The sequence below is a fragment of the Talpa europaea genome, assembly GCF_964194135.1.
Source record: "Talpa europaea genome assembly, chromosome: 12".
In the NCBI taxonomy this organism is placed as follows: Eukaryota; Metazoa; Chordata; class Mammalia; order Eulipotyphla; family Talpidae; genus Talpa; species Talpa europaea.
Genome location: NC_140079.1, coordinates 99,864,414 through 99,877,547, shown reverse-complemented (window position 1 = coordinate 99,877,547; position 13,134 = coordinate 99,864,414).

Genomic DNA, 13,134 nt, shown 5'->3' with positions numbered 1-13,134 from the left:
GCTGATGGACTTACTCGAACGTACCACTTATCTGACTCCCAAGTTACATACATTTATGAATCATTTATGACGCAGACTGACTTCTCTTGCCACTATCTTCCCACCCTGAACTTCCCTGAACCTCCCATAGGACAATGTCCACGTTCTTTGTTGTTTTCAGGTCCTTCTCTTGAGGAAGGGGTCGCAAGCAAATGAGAGATAGCTAACTTGTGTCTTGTCTGTTTTTCTGTAACCTCCATTTTCAAGGCAGTGGAGAGAAACTCTTCCGACTCTTGGAAACAGACAAGGACATCGTGAAACTATGGCCAATGCTTTAAAAAAGAAATAAGCATTCTTTTCCCTCTGGTTCAAAAGATAAATGCAGGTTAATAACATTCAATAAATGGTGTACCTTAAAATGGTGTTTTAAGAGTGGTATTGACGCTGGTCACGCCAGAGCCCCCTAATTAAAAGTGGCTGTTGGAATGGTGAGGAATTATCTTGAATTGTTAGTGAAACTACTTTCCTTGTAAGCCTTCTCTGCTACCGTATTTTATGCCACCAATAGCTGTAAACTCCTAATACCTGGGAGCTGCAGCCTAGTGCCTTCACTGGTATGGCTTCCAGAAAAAGATATTTATTTCCCTCATGCATGACGCAGAATTGCAGATTTAAAAACACGCACTAAGCAATTTTGCCAGTATCTTGCACAGTTGCCCTCTTTATTTTCCCCCCCTTGGCCTTAGTATGTTCTATGTAACAAGCAGATCCAAGTTTGCCTATTATTTTCTTGGGGGGAAGACAAGGGCCACCCCCATGTCCATTTTCTTCTCAGCACCTATCATAATTGCGATTGATTAATTCATATTTTTTGCTGTCAATACGCCTCTCAGACTGTAAGTTGCCTGAGGAAAGATGGACAACCCATCCCCCCAAACTGACTCCCACGTCTGAGATGCAGCGGTAACTCCAGGGATATTTGTTGGGTGAATGACTAGATTAGGACAATGGAAAGGGTCACTTCATCCACTTTGCTGACATGCTGACCCTAAGTGCACATGGACAACGTGGGGCGATTTCAGTTTTCCCTACAGTCGACGGGCATAATCATACTCCAGCCCTGCCAGCCCAGCACCAGAGATGTCTATTTTTGAGCCGCTATATATAGAGAGAAGAAACAGTCCCTCTGAATGTGGAGATATGCAGTATTTTTGGCTCTTTGGCTATTTTCAAGGTTCTTCATCTGGACTTAAAAACCAAATTAATAGGCGATCGTTTCCTCTCCTCTTTTGCACAGACGCTATTTTGGGAGGAGATAGATCACACAGTCATGTCAGTGGATGGACAGGCCGTTTTCTCTCCTGTAACGGGACCCGTCTCCCAGAGCCGCATCTCTCCAGGCTGCAGTAATTCCCTCCTGCAGCCTTCCCTCCTGACTTTATTTAGTTGTATTCACTGAAGCTAAGTGAATTTTATTTTTAAAGAGTGTCTGTGCAGAACTAAGCACAGAGAACATATTTCTGTTGGACTCTGTCTTTGCAGCTTCGAAGTCCAAGTTTTCATTGTCGTTTTTTGCTTCCTTGTAAGTGGTGCTTGGTCAGCATCTAATTTGATCATTAAGGATATTTCACAACCCGTTGGTGCTGCTTCAGCCCCACTGGTGAGGTCTGCCAGGAGTCCTCATTCTCCTGGAGGCCCCACCGGCCACGTCAGTAGATGCTATGCAGGACCGACAGGGTAAGGAACTGAGCCTCCTGGCCTGGGCTCTTTTAATGAAAAAAAAATCTTTTTCAGTAACATCACATGATAACAATACCCTTGACTTCATTCACGGTAATGACTAATCGGTATTATTATAGCCCACAAGTTTATTTTTTTTTTAACTAGTTCATCTGTTTGTTTACTTTCCTTAGATACCACATAGCGTGAATCATACAATGTTTGCCATTTTTCTGTCTGGCTTATTTCAATAAGCATGATACTCTCTAGATTCATCCATCTTGTTGCAAATGACAGGATCGCACCTTTTTTAGAGCTGAATAATATTCCATTCTGTATATACACTACATCTTCTTTGTCCATTTCTCAATGGAGGTTGTTTCCAGTTCTTGGGTACAATAACTATGGGGGTGCACATATCTTTTTGAATTAGTAATTAAAGATGTCTGTAAATACCCACAAGTGATATGACTGCTTATATGGGATTTCTGTTTTCATTTTTTTTTGGAGGAGTCTCCACACTGCTTTCCATGATGGCTGCACCAATTCACACGCCCACCTGCAGTGCCCATGGCTTCCCTTCCCTCCGCATCCTCCCCAACACTGTCAGTTCTTGACTTTGGGGGAACAGCCCTTCTCACAGGTGTGCTCACACCTGAGCTTTGGCATTTATCTAATAGTGACAGGTGATGACCTGCTGTGCATGTGCCTGCTGGCCTCCATATATCATGTTTGGTGAGCATGGGTCTACTCAGACCCTCTGCCCATTTTCCCACTGGGTGGTCTGTCTTATTACCTTCTAGTTCTGTAAGTTCTTTGCTTGCTGGGGACATCAGCTCTTTGTGGCCAATGCGTTTGCATGTCTTCCCCACTCAGTGGGCTGCCTTTTTCATTGATGTTTCTCTGGGTAGAAGCCTTGCATTTTGATGTCCCATTTGTTTATTTTTTTTGCTTTCCCTTGCTCTGGTGTCAGAAAACAGTAGCTAAGGCTGATTCCTTTGCTATTCACCCCAGAAAATACTCGGACTAAGAGAGTTTGTCTCATCAAGACCAGACTGCTTGTCAATTCCATGTCAATGTCTTCCATGTTAGCCAGTGGGAAAGGAATTAAAAAGGGCTGCACACTCTGATGACCACCCAGTAATCACATCCCAGGCACTCAGGAAAGTTCGAATGCCCTGCTCACTGCTTCAGTTCGATCCCAAGACAAAGCTGTGAGAGATGTGCTGTTGCACCCATTTTAAAGACGAGGGGATTGAGGCTCGGGGACGGGGGGGAATGTGTGTTCAAGCCCTGGGCTTGCAGGGGTGGGGTTGGCTGTCATACCAGGCTGCCCCTATGGCAGGCTCTTGCCTCTAGCTTCACGGGGTGTGTCCAGTGTGCTGCGTGGACGGTGGTAAGCTGATTCAGGAAAAAATGTCGGACTGGTTAGATTTCCTTGTGATGGGGCTCCTCAGGCGTCCATTGCTGTCCCTGTTTTGAAGCCATCTCAGCATTTACTGAACGGATCAAAGTCACTACCATCTCTCTCCGGCCTTAACTTCTCGGCCCCTTTGACTTGAGGCTGGCAGCAGCCCAGGTCTGAGGAGCTCACGCTCGGAAGCACAGGCTCAGCCACTCGGTGGAAGATGACAGAGCTCAGTCCCAGCAGTGGCTGACCCATGGGAGTCCCCAGACATCAGGAGCAGCTCCCGCTCCCCGCTGTCTGAGGTCTCCCCACGGTCTGGGCTCTCAGTGCTGGGCACAGTGCTTGGCTGGTTACCTGTAAATATTGGCTGAGTTTTGCAGGCAACAGTGAGGTGGCTGGAAGGCAAGTGGTGAGGGTATCTTCCTTGTGCATTTTCACTGCCTGTGGCTTCACTCTAAGAACAGTCCAAGCTTCTGTGGCGTTGAGTGGTGTCCTGGAGACCACCCCAGATGGAAATTAATCCAGCCCATTTTGATAGGATGACACTGTTGCCAAAACGCTCACACTCCAGGGCAGCTGGGTTCGCCCCAACCCACCAATGCCTCCCTGCAGCCCCAGGCAGTGCTCTCCCCAAGGTCGGCCGTGTGCTGGTGTGGAGATGAGGCACCAGGACAGCCGGGGCAGATGGCACAGCCGCCAGCTTCTGAGGAATGATGCAGGCGCAAAGGCGTAGATACCGCCCACCCTGCATGCTGGTTGTCGGGACAGCAGCTCACCTTCCCTGCACCTGACAGGCGTGATGAACACACCGTGAACTGAGCGGAAATCGCAGCGGCTCTTACCTCGGGCTGTGGCTCTGCCAGGTCCCCATGAGACCCTGGAACAAGCGCCCAGATTGAAGGGAAGGAGCTGCTGCTGCCTCCTCGGCTCCCTCCCCAGGCCTCGCGGGCCAGGCCGCCCACCTGCAGCTGGGCAGAGGCAGGTGCTGAGTGGGCTCGAGGCAACCTCTTCTCCCTGGTTCCTTGATCATGGTTTCCCCAACCACTGTTTCCTGTGTGCGCGTAGACCCTGCCTGCCAGTTGCTAAGCAACTCCCAAGCAGCTCTAGTCCTCACATTTCATGGACAGGCAGGCACATATCCGGGTGCGCCTCCCCCCTTCTCGGGGAGCTGCTCCCAGGCCCCTGCTTTCCATCTTGCAACCACACCCAAGTGGGCCAAGTGGCACCTGGTCCAAGAGCAGCTCACCTGTGTTGTCTGTGTGGGCCCCACCGTTGTCTGGTCTGCTTGAGACAGTTCTAAGGAAAAGGTCAGGATGATGCCAGGAGCGGGCACAGCAGGGAGTGGAGAGGTCAGGGTGAGCAGATCGAGTGGGTCCTCATGTCTCATGTATAAATGAGGTGAGGCCAGCCCATGGCTGGGATTTGTCAGGGGAATTTGAGAGGGGCAGGATGGAGGCTGCGCTGTCCTGGCCTCTGACATCGGGTCTGAGAGGCGAGGGAGAGAAGGCGTGTGAAGGGTGGCAGAGACTGGTAGGGCCAGAGACCTGGGCCTGGTGGGTGGCGAGGGGTGAGCAGCGCGGATGGGCCAGTGGCTGGAGGGTCGTTCTCAGAAGATCAGGCGGTTAACATGTGAGAACCGCCGGAAGGTGGCGGTGCCTGAGGTGGAGCGCAGGTGCGACTGGCATCGGCGACAACGTGCATGCAGGTAATGGCCAAGCAGAGGCAGGGGGTGTACCTGGAGCTGCCAGGGAGGGGTGGTGGGGCCCAGTGGGTGGCCACCGAGGTCAGTCAGGTTGAGTCAAATCTGATGCCACCACTTTCCAGTGAGGGAGGACTGAGGAGGAGAAAGGAGCAGGCAGTTGTGAGTGGCTTTGGGGAAAATACAGCTCCCCCATCCCCACCTCCAGCGCAGCCTCCACAGCTCTGCACCTGTTGCTTCGCCTACTCTCAGCGCTGACCCACTGTCCTCGCGCTGCAGGGACGCAGCCCACCGGGAGCACGCCAGGCCTGCGCCCCGCAGAGTGCCCCCTTCTCCCCGTCCTGAGAAGGGGGCCCCTCTTCCTTGAATAAGGTCCCCACCCGACTCCATGCAGGGTGGCTGGGTGCATTGCCTGTTAGCAGCAGGGCTACCAAACTGTGTCCTCCCCAGAAGCTGCTGGGGCTGACCGTTCAGAGAGCTGCCAGAAGGACGTCAAGATCCAGCCCAGGCATTCACGGGCGGGGGTTCCAAGCCCTTTGAGCCCTTAAGGCTAATTATCTTCGAATCTTGCTTCACCAGCTCTCATAGGATGGGCGGCAGCCATGGAGGATGGAGCAGGCCCACTGCCTGCTGGCGCGGCCTCTCGGTGTCCTGCCTGGCTCTGTGGTGCTGTGGGGGGTGTGCTAGACACTGGCATCTCTGCTGGGGGTAGATCCACTCTGGTCCTGCCCTAGAGAGCACCAGCCCCCTCCTGTCCCCCCACCCCCACCGTGAAGTCTCTGAGGAGTCCGTGACATCAGCTTTGCTACCTTTTCTCTCTCATTCCCAGCAACTCAGATAGTTTCCAGGATGAGCTTTCAAATCTGCCCCCTTCCTGCATCCCAGCTCATTTTCCTGGGGAGACGCCAAGGTGGGGAGATTTTCACAGCTTCTGAACAGTTGCTCCCGCAGACTGGGGGCCTGACCCTGCCCTGAGAGGTCCTCGTTGGAGAGGGCCCCGGGGTAAGGCCTTGCAGGTTAAGTTCTGTAGGACACTTCCAGCCGGCTGCTGAAAATGATGAAATGGAGCCTTTGGGGACAAAATGGATGGACCTGGGACTGATAAAGCTCAGGGAAATAAGACAGAACGTGAAAGACAGTATCGGATGGTGCCACTTATCTGTGGAATATAAATAACCAAGAAGCATGTACTGGCAAAATACAGCAAATGCAATTCTTAGACCTGGTGAAAACTATGCTGCTTGTCAGAGGGGTTGGGGGAGGGAGAAGCGGGTGGGAACTTTAAAAAAATGGCAAGATTTTATTGGGTAGAACCTGTTAATCCATGAGAAATTGCCCCCCAACTTCACGTAGACCTCGGGGGCCCCTGTAGCTCTTCTAGCACAGCAAAGAAGGGGTGCTCCTCATGCCGAATCCCATTCAGTTCCAAACTGTGAAGGTCCATTTTCCCTCTGCTTGGACTCTCTTGTTCTTCTCCCCTACACGCCCCTCTCTCCCTTCCTGCCACTGTCAGAGCAAAATGAAAGAACTAAAATGCTCCTCTTTTATACAAAAGGTTTTCTCTGCTGCTGTTCTCCCCATGCCCCGGCCTGGCCGAGGATACCTCATTTAGGAGGTTTTGCATTATTTTACTTGTTCCTTGTGAAGCATTTATCCTCGGAGACTCTCTAGTGCTCAAGGACCTTTCTGAAAACCTCTCCAGGATGTGAGCAAGAGCCTTAACAACGCTTGAAAACACCCAGCGAACGCTGTGACTTCTCTCCCACAGGTAGAAGATGTTCTCACAAGCTTATAGATGAGAGCCTCTAAGATGCACTTGTTACCAAGGACACAATTTTAATCAGTGATTTATAAAACTGACATGATAGCAAAAAAAGATTTTTCAATTATAAAGCCATTTTTTAATTTGACCATCCATCCACTGTTAATTCAATTAACAATTCTTGAATGCCCATGTATGTCCTAGTGAGACCCAAAAGTGATGTTTAGAACAGTGTTGATACTCCAGAAGGTCCTAGTGTAGTGTGTACACACACACACACACACACACACACATAGACATACATATATATAATGTGTAATGTACTTGTCTTATGTATAGCTTATAAAAGGAGGTATACATACCTACATGCATGGATACATACACACACACACACACACACACACACATATATTATATCAGAGATATCCAAATACCTTCTAAATGTGAAGTGAAGAAATTGTTCTCATTCGCTGCACCCTCTGCAGTCTCTGTCTTGGTATGGACCACAGTTAAAACCAAGTGTGCATGGCTTTGCTTGGTTTTATTGGTTCCCCTTCTCAGATCCGCCTCCTCAAGAGCAAAAATGGCATCGCCTTTATTCAACTTGGCTCACCAGTGTAGGCACCATGCTTGGCACATCCCAGCCACTCAGGAATCAGATAGTGATGTCCCAGGCCAAAGGCACAATAAGAGGAAAATGTCGAAGGGGAAAAAAGGCAGCTCTGCGGTGTAGAGCAAGGGACAGTAATGTGGCGAGCCAGGGGAAGGAAGAAAACTGATTTCATTTGACTAGAGGGTAAGATGCAAGAGGAGAGCCAGCAGGATACTGGTGTGCCTGCAAGATCCAGGAGGCCGAGGCTTTGCCATTCATAATATGCGAGTCATACAAAGATTTGAAATGGGAGTGAATGGGTGGTCAGAGTTTCATTTTCCATTTGTTCCTCTGGAGGCTGAGTGAAGAATGGATGTGAAGCAGAAAGAAGCCGGCTGAGAAGTCAGCAGCCTGTTGTGTACGTTCCAGACAGACGCGAGCTATTCTGAAGAGCAGAGGTGGAGCAGAGACATAGGGGAGATGCTCAAAGCTGTGGGCTGAATGTGGGAGGTCTGGCGGAGGAAGGCTGAATGAGAGTGACCTCCAGAGGTTCAGTTTGGTGTGTCAGGGTGATGTGGGGGTACATTGTGTAGAGGGAGGTGAGTCAGCAGGAATGAGTTTATGGTGAGACTTTCTTAATAATCTTTTAGAGCTGATAGGGTATCCCATGGGGCTATCTGGTCTACCACTATGCTCACTTCATGGGGATATCTGGTCTACCATATTGTTTACTCCATGGGGATATCTGGTCTACCATTGTGTTTCTGCACCTGTAGCTCAGGGGAAATGTCTCTGGGTTGAAGCTAAAGCATCGAGGTCAACAGTGTGGGTGCTAATTAACCCTTTATCCCATTAAGTATGACCCTTGGAGAGCTAATTAAAGGAGGTAAACAAAGGATGAGATGATGACATTAGTGGTCAGACTACCTGTCAGACTACCATGGCTGATTTTACCTTTTGCCTTTGAGCTCTTTGAGGCAAAGGCTGATTTTATTTATCATCCCCCTTGCTTAAAATGGCATCTTGCATGTTGTATGTGTTTTAAAAACTGTGGTTTCTAGACAATTTGTCAAAATTTTAAAGATTGTCAACTGCTATCACTTCAGAGAGGCAGGGGATTTGGTTTAAATCATGTTGTTTTCATGAAATAATAGATCTTAAACTTAAAAAGAAATTCTTAGGCCATTGCCACCCTAGTGGCATAGAAGGGACAAGGAGTTGGGGGACACTTTCCATCTTCCACAAATATAAATTAATGTGCTCCTGGTTGAGTGGTGAGGGAGGCACACTGGGGACAGGACGGGAGAGAATGGCGGTCCTTGACTTCAGCTTACTTTCCTCGTCTGTAAAATGGAGGACATCTGGTTGTTTAGCATGACCATTCTCATTAATTATGTTTACCATAGGTAGCCAGATAGACTTGCTGTGTAAGCTATGCTAAATGTCATATTGATTTAAAGACTAGAATCTCACAAGGGCTAGAAGAAAACCAAAGGGAACACATGGATGCTATTTACACACTGATGTCCTCTCGCCACATGGCCCATGCAGGGGAGGAGTTTCATGGCAGCTAAAAATGTCCCATTTGATTTTCCAAACCACTGCCAAGCAGGGAGGTAATGGTTGGGTTTCTGTCCCCTGCCTAGGATCCTAATAAGCAAGGGATTGTTTTTCCCCTCTGGTTTTCTTGTTGCAGGAGTGAAAAATGCATTTTCACTCTTTGTCATTCTAATTAAATCAAATCTAGGCAAACAGAGAGCTCAAGTCGAATTCCTTTTCCACAGGAAAACTTTGAAAACTGCACGCCAGATTGCAAACTGTGAAAATTCATTCATTAAAAGTTCATGGTCTATTGGACTCTCTCCTTGAAGCATCGCATGGTGCACACTTCCTAGCTATGTTGATGTGACAGATTGCCTAACAGATTCCTCGTGCGGGAGGGTTCTAGAGTCTGCCAGAAAGACCTCACTTGGAACCTGTGGCCATAAATGAAATGGGTCTGGAAATGTCATTTTGCTTTCTAGTGGATAATTTAGTACTAATGGCCTAACAGATCCCTCAAGACAAACAGTTATATACCCGTGTGCAGTTAATTGGACTATGCAGAAATGGGAGTCATAGGAATGATATGTTATAAAAATTCGGCAGGCATTGAATGGACCAATGGCACATTCTGCAACCAAGTATTGACTTTCAATCATTTTAATGCACAGCCCGCAGTCACCAAGACCCTCAGCTGTGGTTGTCTATTGGTCGAAATACGCTCCTTGTTAGGCGATGAGCCAAGTGCGTTTGTAGCTCTAGGGATGTGCCTGTGTATCCCCTTGTGCGTGGCTAAGTCACATATTTATTTACACTGAAAATTTCTTAATCCCGAGTATTCAAAAAATAAGAATCCATTGCCCAGATTTCTAACCCAGCCTTTCAGCTACACCAAATGACTCCTGAGAGTTATGGGAAGGCCTTTATTTTTAGCAGTCAGTATATTAACCTTTTATTCATCATCCTGAAAGAGGATGGTAAAGAAGACATCCGTCCATTTTAGTTTCAGGAAGGGGAAAGGCAGTTGCCCCATCACGGCATCGCAGGGTGCACCTGGGTGCTAGACCCCTTCAGGACAGACATTGCTCATTTAGGGAACAGACCTTCTGGCCATTATTGGTCATGTCGTAACACAGTATGTTCTGGAAAATCTGAGTATGGGCCTCTTCCTTACTCTCTCCCTCCCTACCCACCACTCCACCCTGTGTCTCTCTGTCATTTTCCCTATTTTTCTCTCTTCCTCACTCGCTCTTTTCTGGCCCTTTCTCTCACCCCTCCCTCCCCCTCCTGTCTTGCTCCCCTCTCTCTCCTATTCTCCACCTTGTGTCTCTCTCCCGTCCCCTACCTCTCCCCCTCTGTCTTCCCCTCTCCCTTGAGTTGAGTGATCACCTGAACACCATGGGATGGGACAGGCCCAAGCATCACAGAAATTTCTAGAAGCCAAGAGAGACCACAAAGACTTAAATAGGCCAATGTTGGTGTTATTTAAGGATATGGATAACGTCTTTCTTAAAACTATAATCCTTCCTCATCTGAACTGCCCTGCAGGGGCGATGTCAGTGCTGTGAACTTGAGCACTGCTGTGGGTGGTGAGGAGTGAATCGAACTTGAATGAGGAAAGGCCAGGGCCTCCCACCACCCCTTGGCCTGCTCGCTCACACGCTCCCTCCCTCCTTCTATACCATGTGCTTTTCTAGGAGAGAATAAGGAAAAGGATTCCTTGTCCTTAAAGGTCTGCCTTTTGGGGGCTCAGACAGCAGGACTTAACTGCAGCACAAGGCCAGGAGCATTTGGTGGGAACAAGGATGAGAGGGCCCCGGGGAGGAGAGGGGTCCCTGTTCAATGATGGGGAAGTCTGCACAGAGAAGGTTTGTGCTCAGCCTTGACCTTCAGCAAGTCCCTTAGCCTCCTGGTGAGTGACAGGAAGAATGTAAACAGGACCTATCTCTGCAAGGCCAGGGTTCTAGAAATGCAATTATTAATCACCGTGAAGCTGTTGTAAACTATTATCATAAAGCGACAGGCTCCTTTTATTCTTCTAGATCAATGTTACCGAAAGGCCTTCCTGTCCCAGGCTTATCTTCCAGATGGGTAACTTGTATTCCCTTACGTGTTGGATCATGTTTTAATCAACTTTTAAAGGTCTCTGGCAGTTCAGAAAGGAGGGAGGTTGGGGGGGTGGGAGCTATGGCTGAGGGTGGCCAGAGTTGCTTGAATTTTGTGGCTGTGTTTATCCCACCTCCAGTTCCAAAAAGGGTTTGAGGTGGTTGCAGTTATCGAAACCAAAGGACTCCTGAGAGGCTAATAATGAAAAGAGAGGGGAAAATGATGGAGCAGAGGGTGAAAGTGCGTACCAGGAACGCAAACACTTTCATTTATTCAGATGTATTAAGAGTCTTATTCTAAAGTTAACCACTGGAATTGAGCACATGATAGGTCTAAGTATTCTGGCAAATTTATTTATTTATTCATTTTTAAAGATTTATTTATTTATACAAGCACTGGGTACCGTCAGAAGCGCGGGAGGGTGAGAGAATTCACCAGAGCCAGAGCAGGGAGCAGAATGGCAGACTGACGAAATACACTGCTGAGGGGAGCAGTGGGCGGCAGGAGAGGTCTGTATGCCATGTGGGACCCTCACCGGTGGCCGGGGATCGAACCGGTGCTGCACAGGCTGCGGGCAGCTTCGCAGCCCAGCGCTCAACAGCTGCGCCACCAGGGAGGCCTGGATTCTGGCAAATTTAAGGGAAGGGAGGAAGGGAGGGAGAAAACTAGAAAGCAGTTTCCTTGTTATCTTGCCATATTTCTCCAGCAATAATTTATTTAGCACCTGCTGTGTTATTGGGATGTTGATAGACGCTGAAGAGGGCTGAGACATGTATGGATGCCATCAATGCCAGGCTCCTACCAGTACAAGAACTGGCAAGCTGGGAAGCCCAGAGGGACGGGAACTGAGTGTCCCTGGGACAGACGCTGGGTCGTTGCACGCACATGCTCCTGTGTGAGTTTATCGATGATGATGGGGAAAAGCAACAGTCAATGAACCTGGAGTAAGTGAGGACCAGATAACTCAGGGCTCTGTTAAGGCCAGCTAAAGAGCTTAGCTTTTACTTTAAGGACAATTGGGAACCATTGAAGTGGATCAAATTTTCCATTTAGAAAGATAACTCTCCCTGCAGTGTGGAGAATGGATTGCGGTGGAAGGAGCCTGGAACATCGGGCAGGGCCGCTGCAGGTGAGAGGGTGGCTTCTTGGGGCAGTGAACAGAACTGCGAGCTGGGATGTGGGAGGAGAATCCACTGAACTTGCAGGTTGAGAATGACGTGCAGATGTGAAGAAGCAATGTGGACTCTCACATTCTGGAATGTTCTAGATGGATTCAAGTAACGGGGTGGCAGAAATAGAAAGAGGAACCGATACTGGGTCTAAGGGAAAAGATGGTGAAGTGAGTTGTAGGTTTGATGTTTGTGATGTTGGGGGACACTTGGGTGAGGCTGACATCGGGGGGGGCAGCTGAGTGCACTCATCTGACACAGAAGTGAGACATTTTGAAACCTCAGGGTAGATGTGGTGTTCAGCCATGGGAATTGATGGGGTCATCTCAGTAGGCTTTGGAAAGAAAAGGAAAGAGCACCTCAGAGCTTTTGGATTCCCACCTTAAGAAGATTTCCATAGGAGAAGGTGTTCATGGTGTGCGAGCACCCCTTGAAACAGTGGGAAGTCGGGGTGTGCTGGCATACACAGGCATCAAGGAGAAAGTGAGGCAGCCCCATCAGGGCACCACAGGGCTCCTGGCCAGGGGAAGCTATACATTGGGTAATAAACTCCTGACAAACTTGTAGTGAAAGAGGGCAGGAGCCCAGGACTCATTTTCAGGTGACCTTGGATTTCTGCAAGTCTCCCAGCCATTAGCTCAGCTGGTGCTCTGGAGACACGGGGAGCTCCCCTGATGTCCCAGAAGTCCCCGCTGGATGTCCCCAGCCTGAGCTCTTGTTCTTAGCACTACAGTACCCTCAGACTCACTGATCCTGGGGTCTCTGAAGGCCTCTCCATGAAGGACCCACTGCTGTGTCCGGCTGAAATCCCGGACGTGGAATCTCTTGGAAGGCCAAGGGAAACTGCTTCTGTCTGCTGGATGAACAATAACGTGGATGCCGATTTGCTGTCCTTCATCCTTTGATCTGTTTTAATGACCAGCCTGTAATTAGTTGTGTGCAAATAGGTGTTACAAATGGAGTTGCAAATGCAGCTCCTTAAAATATCGTGGGTCTAAGATTCTCCCTACAGTGTGGTTTGCACACAGTCCTGGAGATAAGTGAGATGAAGGCAGGATGCCCACGTGGGGCTGAGGGGGCCACCCACATAGACATGCTCCCACACAGCCGGTGTCCTCAGCACTGGGGAGGAGTGACCCTCAGTGTAATGCCTTAGTC